A 14,390-nucleotide genomic window follows, 5' to 3' on the forward strand; every position below is an offset into this window, starting at 1 on the left:
AATAATAATAATAATAATAATAATAATAATAATAATAAGGTAAGAGTGGCAGCAGAGCAGTTGCAGCTGCAGGAGTTTCTGCAGGACAGACATTATCTGGATCCATTTCAAACTGAGTTCAGGCAGAGTTTGGGAATGAATTAGCCTTGGAAATGGGAGATTCCTGCTCCTGTTTCTTCTCAGTGGCTTCTGGTATCATAGACAACGGTATCGGCTCCGGGGACTGGGTATTGGAGGCACAAAGGGATGTGGGTGGCGCTGTGGTCTAAACCACTGAGCCTCTTGGGATTGCCGATTGGAAGGTTGGCAGTTTGAATCCACGCAATGGAGTGAGCTCCCGTTGCTCTGTCCCAGCTCCTGCCAACCTAGCAGTTCGATAGCACACCAGTGCAAATAGTTAAACTGGTACCACTGCGGCAGGAAGGCAAACAGCGTTTCTGTGTGCTCTGGCTTCCCTCACGGTTTTCCGTTGCACCAGAAGCGGTTTAGTCATGCTGGCCACATGACCCAGAAAGCTGTTTGTGGATGAATGCTGGCTCCCTTGATCTGAAAAGTAAGATGAGCTCCGCACCCCATAGTCGCCTTTGACTGGACTTAACCACCCAGGGGTCCTTTACGTTTCTTTTTGCCTTTTATTGGAGGCACAGCTTTACAGTAGTTCTACTTCAACCTACTGGGCCGTGTCCAGATAATATCAATGGGAGACTGTGTTTTGGCCACATGATCTTCACACTATGGTGTCTCACAGGTCTTTGAACTTGTTCTCGGTTTTGTTCATTGATAAAGCCATTTGGGGCAGTTCTTTTTCTCCATAAGAGAGTCAGGAGAAGCTGTGCACGATCTCGATCATTGCCTGGGTGCAACAGACCAATAAACTGAGTTTGAACCCTGAGATGATGGAGGCACCATGGGCCAGTCGTTTCTAAGCCTGGGAGATTTGCCAGTTGCTTCTTCTGGACAGGGTTGCACTCCCTCTGAAAGAACAGGCTAGTGGTTTGAGGTGCTCCTGGATCCATCTTTGTTGCTGAAGGCTCTGGTAGCCTCAGTACCTAGCAGTCTCTTTTACCAGCTATAACTCATATACCAGCTATGGTCATTCTTAGATGGGGATAGCCTGGGCATCCAGGAATGAAGTTATAAGAAACAAAAAACAAAAACAAAAAATCAGTGCAGTTTTGAAATAAGTGGTTAAATTCCCAGTCAGTTGGGTGGGGCACAAATAATAAAATTATTATTATGCAGTTTTCCACAATGGTGTCCAATTGTATCCAAGCATAGATGAGAACTTGCTCTTTCATCTCAAGAGCCGTTGTGCAAAATTTGGTTACACTATTTACAGAGGCATCCAAATGCATAATGAAAAGACAAATTCACAAAATAGATACTGGACATTGCACAGAATGTCTGGAATTTGGTAAACGCTGGCATTCACATCTTCCACAGCTAGGCAGCCATGCTAGTCTGTTGCTGAAAAACCACAGAGTTTCATGTGGCGCCTCAAAAGCTAACAAAATTATTATGAGATGGGCTTTCATGGGCCAGAGTTGAGCCAACTTTGTCAGAGGCTTGTGTCAAAAACATGAGAGCATGTCTCACAATAAAATCACTGTTCTTTAAGGTGCACGTGACTCTTTTGCGTGTTTAGACCTTTAACCTTCCCCAAAATAAATTCACACATGACTCAGATATTTGGTTTGGTTTTTGGCAGAATTTAGGCCACAACTTCATTGATTACAACCAAGTGAGTGGTTGCATAGGTTCTGGTTCGACTATCTCCCTCTGCCTGTGCAGGCAGCCCTGTCCCAGAGCCACGTTCATAGGACAGACAAGGATGAACACCAGGGACAGCCGATGGAAGGTTCACGAAACAGCCGTTCTGATGTCCCCGGGACTCGGCCACTGGCCGGACCCCTTTCGGGGACCGACAAACCATTGAGTCCCTGGATTCCTGTACCAGAATATCCTGCATTTCCATAGGCGTGGCCACATCACGTGTCACGCCTATCACCTGAACCAGAGCCTATCCGCAACTTACAAGTTGTTACTAGTTGCTAGTAGGCAAATCCCAAATGGCACCAGCCAATCAGCCAAGTGGGGACAATTCCTACTGTGCCCCTGTCCCAACGACAGATGACACACGATGGCATAGCAAGGTCTACGCAAGCCCTAAATATAGGGAGTGGTGGGTGGGTGTTCCGATGCATTAGGCCCCAAAGAGGAAGCTCAGCAGCCTTGCATGGGCTTAAAAAGGTCCTGCATTGCTGCATTTTACGACGCTCCATTGGCCAGATTTCACCCCAGCAACGTGGGACCGACCTGTCAGGGGTTGTGGCCTTGATTTCCAATTACCCCCACAACACTGGGTCGGGTTGCAGGTCGCACCGCAACACGTGCCCTCTTTTAATGGAGGACCCAATTTGTCACCCACATAGACTCAGATCAAATTTATGAACATCCCCAAACTCAGTGATACACTAGCAAATATGGAGCATATTTAGAATCGCTGACAAAACTCTCTCAAGCCACATTTTGATAAGAGGTTTTGGGTCTTGTAAAAGCCTACCTCAAAAGAAAGGCAAGATTTTAAGTCTGACACACATACCCCACATACACTCAAATTCTTCTCCAACTGAGACCCAGGTCTGCAGACCCCATTTTGTTCCCCATGGAAGCACCAGGAGCATGAAGGATCCTTAGTTTAGTGGCCAAACTTAAATGAGCTAAACTAGGACCCTGCTTTGGATTACACTTGAATCCTGTCATCTTTGAGATGAACCCGTTCCAAGTCCAGCCAGAACTTTTCCATCGCTAAGTGAAACGGTGAACAAACTTTGTAGCAAGCCTTCAATAAAAATGAGTAAGGCTGCTAGGGGGCAGGTAAATTTGCCTCAAGCTCTGAGCTGGCCTTCTCCGCATTACAGCATATGACATGTTATAATAAGATGTAACATCCGTGTCATGCAGCCAAACACTCTAAACAATGTAGGGAAAATGTATTCTAGAGATATTGTGTAAACAATGCATCCCAAGCTGTTTGTGAGCCATTCACACCCATAATCCTCTCTTGTGTACCATTGACAGAGTGACCTTCACCCTCCTTGGCACATCCATCATCCCGTGAACTTTTCATGCAGTACCAACCTCATCTCATCCTTCCAAACAAAACCTTTGTCCAGGTCCCAGCTTATCACTCACTGGGGGAATCTTGTGTTTGCACAAATATTTATCTGTGATGAGGGGTCGGTGGGGGGGGGGTGGAATGGAAGAAAGATCGCAAGTTCAGCACCTTTGAATGTTAGTGCTGATGGTTAGGCTTTAAAGCTTATCTGTCATCCTACCCTTCGCTGTATTTAATAAACCACTTTCATTTTTGCTTGACTACGCAATAGAAGTTGCCTTGGGAATTGGTTACATCTGAAATGAGCTTTGGTGATCTGTCTTTTGTGAAGGAATTCGACGATCTCACATATTTTCCTTATGCATATCCCCTCTCCCCCCGTTGTGTCGATATTTTTGTCTACAGAATGTACAGAAGACACCAACTGAGCGCCCATGTAGATATTGGTTGAAATGATTGGAATGAGCAGACTTGAGCAGGTGGAGACTAGTCTTTAAGCAGTTCTTGCTGGTCTTTTATGAAATTAAACCTGCCTTCCAAACCGCCACCTGCCATTAATCCAATTAGAAGAACAAAAGGATGGTCCTTGTATATGTTTCCACTACAAGGAGTGGAAAGGGGATCACACCCCCAAGGACAGTCATTGAGATGATAGGGGAACTGGCTTTGTTAAAGGGTGCAACTGGGAATCCCTCCTCAGCTCCTTATAGGTCCACTAATAGTAGAAAAGAAAAGCAAGTTGTCAGCCCAAGAGACGAACAGGGGAAAGGGCTTGAACTCAACGTGACCTTGCATCCCACAGAAGCAAAAGCCAAGTGATGAGTCTATAGCAAAGGACCTACTGCAGGGATTTTTTTAAAAAAAATCCATAAATATATTGGCTGAAGTTAATTTTTAAATCTACAGTCATACCCCGGGTTGCGCTCGCTGCAGGTTGCGCATTTTCAGGATACGAACGCGCCAAACCCGGAAGTACCGGAATGGGTTACTTCTGGGTTCCGGCGCTCGCGCATGAGCAGAAACGCTAAATCACACTTTGCGCATGCGCAGAAGCACCGAATTGCATCACGCGCGTGCGCAGACGCAGCGGCGCAGGTTGCAAACGCGCCTCCAGGAGCTTTCAAAGAGGGGTGGGGAAGCGCCAGCAGCTGCTGGACCATTTTGACAGGTTGGCAGGGTCACCCATCTGATGTCACTATGGCATCATGTGATCAAAAGTGATTTTTCTTTTTTTTCTGGGTGAGGCCTGAGCCACACCAGGTGTGGAGGATCCAATGCAATCACCCACATGGGTCTTTATTTGGCCTGTGAGTCTATTTTCCCCAAAGCATTGCCCCCATACCTCACAGCATAGCTAAAAACGTGACTCCCAGCAAACAATTTTAGCACAGCCGATCCCTTTCCAAAGTAAACACAAATATTTATTGCATCTCCAATGAGGGCCATAGATCTCCCACCACATTGAAAAAGTGAAGATCCCAAGCAACATTCTGTCTTTCTAAATGGATTATGCAATTGCATGATTATATAGAAAAAGCTTATTTCTCGAACGTTTTGGCTCCTGAATGCCGCAAGCCTGACTGTTTCGGTTTGCGAACTATTTTTGGAAGCCCAGATTCCTGCAGCCAATCGGAAGCCGCGCTTGGGTTTCCAAACATTTTGGAAGTCGAATGGACTTCCGGAATGGATTCCCGTTGACTTCCAAGGTACTCCGCATGCTTTTCTGCCGTCACCCTGAGATGACTCCTTCCTTTCTTCTTACAAGGGGCTTTGTCCATTCCATTCTTTGTCCATTCTATTTCTTGGCTCTTTTTATAATTCCTTTTCAAAAATTTCCAGAGATGGCTTCAAGCCACTCTGGAGTCTCTGCTTATGGGCCATTGCATCCCACAGCTTTCTCCCCTTCAAACAGAGGTTTGCATAGGAGAACAAAATATAAAGCAAATGAATTTAAACATGAAGCCCAAGTAACACCAAGGGCATTCTAAAAAGACCTTCCAAAATAACAATATAATAAAGCATGAAAAGGCAGTGCCGCCTACTGGTAAAGACACAGGTTCATGCTGGGGTGTTGGTGGGTATGCGCACACATTTTTGAAAGTCTCCTTAAATTAACACATTATGTAAGTGGCAGATATTTTTAAATGTTCCCAAAGCTGATTGCTAAAGACACTAATAAAAATGGTGCCCAGGTATATCAAATATAAATAGCCCTCTAAAGGCCTCAATATTTCCAAATTTATTATTCTCTGTGCATCTAATAATAGCCAAGAATAACCTGTGCTCTAGGTGACGCATAATATTTGTTTTAATCTTAAAACAACACAGCCTGCCATTTCTAAATGATGTTTTCATTCAAATGAAACCAATTTTGGGAAGGCTGTATTTTAGATTGGATACAACTGGAATTCAGAAGTCATGACATTTACTATATTACATTTTTAGTTATTGCAAAATCTCATTCTGAAAGATTTTCCCTGAATCATTTGCCTTTAAAATGTTAATGTGTCACTTATCCAATAGTTTCCTTTAGAAAAGAGCAATAAAAATGAAAAAGATCCCAGGTGTGGGTGAAAATAGGACATTAAAGACACCAAACCAACAATGAAGCTTGCACATATGTGCTTGCAACACTCAAATAATAAAGTCTGCCAGTGTTGATAAACCGAATCCAATTTTGTGATTCTTTATCACAGTAGTACATAGGATGGTGTCCTTTAAGTTAAGGTATCCTTTAACTGAGGTCTAGCAATGAGGTGGAAAACCTATTTCTGGACTTCATCACTTCAGACTGGTCCTCTATTCAAAATAAAATGAAAGTAAAATCCCTGCATATAGAAACTTAATGGCTCAGGGAGAACTCAGACCAGTGGTGGAGCTTCATGCTCCAGCACCGGGGGCTGGGAGCAGGCGGGGGCGGGGCTGGCACACATCCCGGGGGCGGGGCGTGCCACCCAAAGGGGCGGAGCACGCATCCTGGGGGTGGGGCGCGCCACCTGCAGCGGCATGGCGTGCATTCTGGGGGCGGAGCACGATGCCTGCAGGGGCGTGACACATGTTCTAGGAGCGGAACACATCACCTGCTGGGGCGTGGGGTGCCTTCTGGGGGCGGAACAGCGCAGCCTGCAGGGGTGGGGCACCCAGCGCGGGTGGGGGGCAGCCGCAATGGAACTCCACCGGGATCACGCTGCCCGGGGTGGTGCGCTCCCATCGCCCTCCTTCCTCTACCCCTGACTCAGACTAGAACACTTAAGGCTGGTTCTCTATTCAGACTGATTCTCTATTCAAAATAAAATGAGATAAAAATCCTTGCGTATTGAAAGCTAGTATCTCAGGGAGAACTCAGACTAGAACCCTTCTCACTGACATGTAGTTTTCTGTGTGCAGAATCTGGCTTATTAACATTAATTGTAACAGTTTCTAAAATGTGCGCTTTTTAACAGCTGGGCAGAGCAATCCTAAACCCCAGTTTGTGCTGCTGGGGGGAGGGGTAGGAGACCAGATGAAACAACAAAAATTTGAAATAATATTCACAAACACACACTCCTTCTGCCCTGGCTGGCTTCAGATGTGCGGTGACTCCATTGCTCTGTTCAGGCCCATTCTTCCTCAGTCAGGATTTCATATTGCTTCCTAGCTTTCGACTGTTAGAGCTGTTGCAGATGGAATCCCTGACCTGGACTTTGTTCAGAGTAGAAATGAGTTTGCTCCACACCATCAGAATGAGTTTCAAAGCTTTACTGGGAAAAGTATTTAAGTAGTTACAAATAAACTTCACTAAATACAAAATAGCACATTGCTCACAAACAGCAAGCAATGCAGTCCAGTCTTCTTTAAGTCTTCAATGCAGTTCAAAAACTTTCCTCTCTCTGGTCCCAGAGAAAGTTCCTCAGCATCTGAACATCTACACTGCTGCTGGCTCCACCTCCTGACAAAGATGCTCAGTCCTCAAGTTTCATCTCATTCTGAGAGAGATCTTTCCAGTTAACGAATCATCAGTCCGCATACTCCAGCTTCTTCATGCTGCATTTACCTAGAGACAGACCTCTCTTGCCTAATGCAAACCTCTATATAAGTTTGTTTTTTTAAGGAAAACTTTCAGTGCATATAAAAATTACATTTTATGTATGTTAAACTAATATCTGTAAAAGCCTTAACTGCTTTTTATTTGGGTAAAGTCTTGGCAGTTATATAGTGTATGCAAAATGAAGTATTTGCATAGTCAGAAATGGAGAGCAGGAAAAACAACACGACCCTTTGCTGTCTGATAACGGTGAGATGATCCCCCCCCCCCGGCCAAAAGCCAAAGTATAAAGACTGCAGCAAGACATGCAATAATTAAGACACTAAGGCAGTGGTCCCCAAACATTCCCCCACCCCATGGATCACTTGAAAATTGCTAAGGGTCACTTGATGATTTTTCTGCCTGGTGTAGCAATTTTAGTGCACAGTGCTGGATGCTGTTATGATTATTAATTGAATTTTCATCGCTTCTTTTATTTCTTGAACATTGTTCGGTATTTCATAGAATCGTTCTGCCCAATAGATACATTTTTGCAAGCCCCTTTCTTTTAAATAATAGACCTGTTTATTTTATTTTCACTAATACATGCATCCTTGCACACACTTCCCCCTAGTCTACATGTTATCTGCGTGGAGAAGTGCACCACAAAAATTTGGAAAAGTGTGAATTTGTATGGATAGTGAAGGGAATTGATTTTCTCCCACATCCTTAAGGTGATCTTGTAAGATGCTTGGCACTCTCCTGTTTTTTGCAGTCCAGTGCAGGCAACCAAAAGTTTGTTATGTCACTGGCATAATAAGATGGCATAAAAGGCATAAAAGATCTCAAAGTAGCTGTCTTAATACAAAGGAATTTCAGAAATAGACTGGAAAGAGAAGTGGCTGAATTGCAACTAATCACCAAACTTAAAACCATGGAGAAACCTGGTTTGAACAAAGACATTGGATTCTTATCTCATTATACATAACAAAGCTATCTTTATCCATCTCACCCCTTGCCTTCCCTGCAGGACTAATTGCAGCCATTAAGAGTCGTCAACAGGTTTTCCCCACCTATCAGCTGATCACCCATTCCCACCACCCTTCTGAGTAATACCCCTCCCCACTCCCTCACTATATTTAAGGATCTGGTGACTTCTGTTTCAGTGTATCTGAAGAAGTGTGCATGCACACAAAAGCTCATACCAAGAACAAACTAAGTTGGTCTCTAAGGTGCTACTGGAAAGAATTTCCTATTTTGTTTCGACTATGGCAGACCAACACGGCTACCCACCTGTAATAAGACGGCTGTTAGCCTATAATCAAAGACGGCTGTTATCCTATAATCTGCTTGGGGGCTGAAAGGGTACAATATATGCATACTGGTGGCTCAAAAAGGGGGACTTGGGGAGATGAACTCTTTTTTGCCCCTGAGACCATTGGTTCTTTATTTAGATTTCTTACGTCGGTCATCTCTTGAGTTTATTGTTGTTTTTCTATAGCAGGGGTGGCCAACTCCAAAGAGAGTTTTTTAGGGGTTCAGGTCAAAGTTGTAGAGCTTTTCTGAGGCAGGAGAAAAGCCCAGTTTTTTTTGGGGGGGTGAAGGGCTAAAATGTTGAGCATTTTTTAGGGGAGCCAAAGTTGTTGAGCTTTTTAGGGGAGCCAGTGATCTACCAGTGATCTACCACAGACGTCTAGTGATCTATCAGTAGGTCACGATCTACCTGTTGGACGTGCCTGTAATGCATAGAGAAGTGCCACTGCTGGGGTAAAGTGTACACTGAAATGCACTATTATCATTTATTCATTTACAGCCTGCCTTTTTTGTTGCTGACAGGGGCTCAATTGCTGAACAATTCCTGAATATATTATGCAAAAGTGCATTTTAGTAAGGAAAATATGTGGCGATCAGGCAAAATTGCATATAAAAATGTGCATATTGGGGGTAAATCCATGCTAAAAGGGCTCTAAAAAGAGAAGCAAAATGAGCTGGGAATGTGGATGACTGAACTTGGAATTGGAAAAAACAAATGAGAAACTGAGAAAATTGCAGCTGAATAAATTTAAGAGGTGACACTGTTCCAGGCATGGTGACAAACTAACATGGAGAGCTTTAACTTCTACAGGTGAAACTCGAAAAATTAGAATATCGTGGAAAAGTCCATTTATGTAAGCAATTGTTTTCATTAGCTACTGAAGTTTAATATATGAGATAGACTCATGACATGCAAAGCGAGATATGTCAAGCCTTTGTTTGTTATAATTGCGACGATTATGGCGTACAGCTGATGAAAACCCCAAAGTTGAAATTGTTAATTTGGGGTTCTCACCAGCTGTACACCATAATAATCACAATTATAACAAATAAAAGCTTGGCATATCTCACTTTGCATGTCCTGAGTCTATCTCATGTATTAGTTTCACCTTTTAAGTTGAATTACTGAAAGAAATGAACCTTTCCACGATATTCTAATTTTTCGAGTTTCACCTATATAGTATGGCACTTTTTGTTACGGGTTTATTCTCTTTTTATTTGTAAACCTAGAGAGATTAGTTTATAAGGTGCCCCATAAATAAAAAGAAGTTGGCCTGAAGTCACACCAAAGTTTTGACACGGTGCCGCTGTGGGTTAAACCACAGAGTCTAGGGCTTGCTGATCAGAAGGTCGGCGGTTCGAATCCCTGTGACGGGGTGAGCTCCCGTTGTTCGGTCCCTGCTCCTGCCAACCTAGCTGTTCGAAAGCATGTCAAAGTGCAAGTAGATAAATAGGGACCGCTCCGGCGGGAAGGTAAACGGCGTTTCCGTGCGCTGTTCTGGTTTCACCAGAAGTGGCTTTGTCATGCTGGCCACATGACCCGAAAGCTGTCTGCGGACAAACGCCGGCTCCCTTGGCCTATAGAGCGAGATGAGCGCCACAACCCCAGAGTCGGACACGACTGGACCTAATGGTCAAGGGTACCTTTACCTTTACCTGTTAATAAGCTCATTCTGCCACCAGCTCTCTCTGCCATAATCACAGCCACTATCTGGTAGCAGAAGCACTATGGGAAATGTAGTTCCCATGGGTCTAATATCCCATCCAATATTTGCCTCTGACAGGAAAGGCACATTCTGAAGGAAGCCAAAGGCTCGCAAAATTTCTCAAGGAGGTTTTCCACAGTTCCTGGAGACCTCTCAGCCAAATAAATGAGCTGTAGGAAGGACATACTATAGATCAGCCAGCTTTTGCTTTTACCTACACAATACTTTGTTTAGGGCAGGATCTTTTCCCCGGAAACTCTGGCAGGGTATTCAGAGAGCATAATGAAAGACAAATTCCATAACACCAAAGAGGAAAAGAGTTTGCAAGGAGATCACAGTGTTGACCTCTGACCTCATTAGCATTCCCTCCACTTTCCCCTCTCATCTCTTTTTCCTGCTTCACAATTGCAAGATCGCTTATTGTATTGCACTGATTTCAGCTGTGACCCAGAGAGTCACTTCTTAAAGTGGTTTTCTTCACCCCTTAAATAGCCCTTTAGAAAGTTGCTTATGCATCCGAAAAGGAAAAGGTAAATGAGTAACACTTTTGGCTTGGGGGAGTACATTGAAGATGCGTGGGGGGGGGAACCCATGGTGTTTTCAGGGCTTATATTAGAAACAAATCAAAGAAAATTTATTAGTGAAAATTTATTAAATTTATTATTGGTGTTTTGAGTATGTCATTTTTTTTAAAAAAAATGCAAACAATAATTGCATGCAAATAAATACCAAAGTACATATGTACATTTATTTTAAGACTGAAGTACTTTAAAGGTTGGTCTAGATATACTGTAGGATAGTTTTTCAGACCGAGAACAATTGGTTTGACTTCACTTAATGTTCATTTTAAAGAGACACCATCCTTAAATGCAAAGTTAAGCTCCCTAACATAGAATTAAGTTTCTCATCAGCTGTTTATCAATTAAGTTGAGATCAATAAGCCCTCAAATTTGAGGGTGGGGGATAATTTGGCAGGTGAGTTTTCCTGAAAATTATAAGCTGGGACATATTCAAGACAAAACACTCCAATTAATTGATGGGGGGGGGGAGTTTCTTCCCTGGCTCAGATAATAATCCAAGTTGGAGAACAAGTCTAAAACCTTGCTCCACTTTGGGAGGGATGGTGCCCCCAATGTTTTTAAAAAATAAGATCCAAGCTCAGAGCCAGATGTGATGCAGCTTCAGTGGCTGCCTCCTCCTCCTGCTGCCATGGAGAAGAAGGAGGGGGAAGCAGCTCCCGGCATGCCACAAATGGGAAGCCACTGCAGAAAAGGCCCTTTCTTGTGTTACCACCCTCTGGACCTCTCTCAGAGAGGGCACATGAAGAAGGGCCTCAGAAGATGATCTCAGGGTCCGGGTAGGTACATATGGAAAGAGGTGGTTCTTGAGGTATTGCAGTCATGAGCCATTTAAGGCTTTATAGGTCAAAAACAGAGCCTAGGGCTTGCCGATCAGAAGGTCGGCGGTTCGAATCCCCGTGATGGGGTGAGCTCCTGTTGCTCGGTCCCTGCTCCTGCCAACCTAGCAGTTCGGAAGCACGCAGTGCAAGTAGATAAATAGGTACCACTCTGGCAGGAAGGTAAATGGCATTTCCGTGCGCTGCTCTGGTTCGCCAGAAGCGGCTTAGTCATGCTGGCCACATGACCCGGAAGCTGTATGCTGGCTCCCTCGGCAAATAAAACATGATGAGCGCCGCAACCCCAGAGTCGTCCACAACTGGACCTAATGGTCAGGAGCCCCTTTACCCTTTACCTTAGGTCAAAACCAGCACTTGGGCCCAGAAAATAATTGGTAGCCAGTGCAGCTGGATCAGGATTTGTGTAATAAGCTCAAACTGTCTTGCCCCAGTGAGCAACCTGGCCTTTGAATTCTGCACATTGTTAGAATATTTGTTTCTCCTTGGCACACGAAATAGTGGGAATCCATCACAAAATCCTTACTGGATTTATCAGTTCTGTGCTCATAGTTTGTTTGGCATAAGCTGTTACAAAATGTAACACAACACAGTAAAATGTGTGAAATTAAAACCAGGGTTTTGTCACTTTTCCACTATACATATATCAACACATACTAGTTCACTTATCCAAATTAAAATAAATATTTTGCTACTTTCCACCAGCATAGACTGCTGAAAATAGACTATAATACTACCTTTCCAACAAATCTACTCCAAAAAATAGCTTGAAAATATTATTGTAAACCAGACATTGAACAGTAAATTTCAGAAATTAATCAACACATATATGAAGAATATTTATTTTATAGGCAATATATTGCTTTTAAATGAGTCTCCTCAGCGTGTTATCTTGTTGACAGAGCAAGAAGCTGTTTAGGAAGAAAATGTCAGGGCATTTATCAAGTTCAAGCATGCTTTGTCTGGTTTGCAAAGGACTGCAAATCAAGTCAAATATCACAAAATACCCAGGGATCACTGTTGTTTATGGCAAATCTTATTTAGACAGCATCCAAAGTGTGAACGGTCAAAGTGGTATTCCTATGATGATCCAAGACCACTGGATTAGAAATAATGGCGAAGCTCTTAAGCAATTAACTTGAAAGGAAATAATGATCTCCAACATATTAGTTCAACACCAAATGCAATTTGCTCCAGAAAGAAGACAACAATTGAGAGGATGACCTTAACTTTGCTTTTGCTTGGAGAAGATGAGCAGAGGAGGTGACGGGCTGAAGCTCTCCCGAGGACCCCCCGTTCCACTGATGTGGGGCTCTGGATGAAGCACCGGTGTTGTCTCTCACTACTGGGGCTTGTTAGGCTGCAAAAACCTGAAATATAAAGAAAGGTGCACAGCATGTATCATCCCCTGGCATTCATAAACAGATGAACCAAAAAGGATAACCATTTACTGCTTGACTCCTGACACTATGCAGAGTGAACAAGAATATGTCTCCCACAATGTCTCCTGCAGGAGACTTATCCAGTGGTTTCATCCATTGTCCATTATCAGAGTTGGTCTTTACATTAGCCTGTCAAGATGTCCTACACAAGGGTAGGACCTTGGCAGAGACACATGCCCGACTGGCATGTTCCCTCCCTCCTGGACGATCGTTCGGGAGCTTCAAAAGCATTCCTCAGCCCAAACATCACACAGCGACTGATGCCAGAAGACACCAGCACACTTAGGGATCCACAGAGGTTTGCGCAGTTGTGTAACAGAACTCAGCAACTCAGCATCTTGGCTACATATTTACATATAAATACACACGGAGCATTTCAACATGGCTCCCTCTCTCTCTCTAGCATCAGACAGCAAAGAGTTAAAAAGAAATGGGGCTAGCAGGCATCCCTGTTTGACCCCTTTCTCCAATGGCAGAGGGTCAGTAAGATTTCCCGATGGCCCGGTTCTGATTTTAACGGTGGTATCTGTGTGTAGCTCTCTGAGAATTTTTAAAAGTCGTCTATCAATATCTGTTTCATATAATTTTTTCCATAGACTATCTCTACAGATTGAGTCAAAGGCGGATGTCAAGTCTACAAAAGCCACAAAGAGTCTGCTCTTACGCGCTTTTGAATATTTAGCTATCAGGGTCTGTAGTACCATGCAATGACCTATCGTATTATGTCCCTTTCTAAATCCAGCAAAGAGAAAGAACAAAGGACAATAGTCCCACTTCAGGGAACACAGTAAGACAAACATCCTGTCTACGTCACGCTTTGCATGTCATGAGTCTCGCTTTGCATGTCATGAGTCTACATCACATCCCCTTCCTGTGGAATCAAAACACACACAGTCATGTTGTCAGGATGTTCCCCAGTACTGCTCATGAGTAACGACAGAGCCTCTTTTGAAAAACTAAAGCTATTTATTAAGCATTGTTATTTACAAGCGGAGATAGTCAAAAACATGACCATTCAATCACTATCAGAACCCAGAAGTACATTGCTTCGGCTTCCCGCCCAATACCAGATTTTCGGCACCTTGAAACAATGTCTCCTGGATCCTCTAGCCCCCCTGCACTGTGCCTGTGTTGGAAGCTGTGAGCTTCTATCTGATCTTATCTGGCTGGTGGTGCTGGGTCTTTCAGCAGTGTCACGGAGCCCTTGCTCCGCTCCCTTGCTTGGAGACAATTCCTGGGATAGGCTGGAGGAGGAGGAGGATTCTGTTTGCAAAAGGGGCTCGGGTTCCCTATAGCTTAGTGAGCTTTCTTCCCTTGAAGAGCAGCTCTCCCTGCCCTGTTCCTGAGCAGGGCTTCCTCTCTCCCTCTCCTCATGAGTAGCTGGGCTACTCCT

This window comes from Lacerta agilis, chromosome 7, assembly GCF_009819535.1.
Source record: "Lacerta agilis isolate rLacAgi1 chromosome 7, rLacAgi1.pri, whole genome shotgun sequence".
In the NCBI taxonomy this organism is placed as follows: Eukaryota; Metazoa; Chordata; class Lepidosauria; order Squamata; family Lacertidae; genus Lacerta; species Lacerta agilis.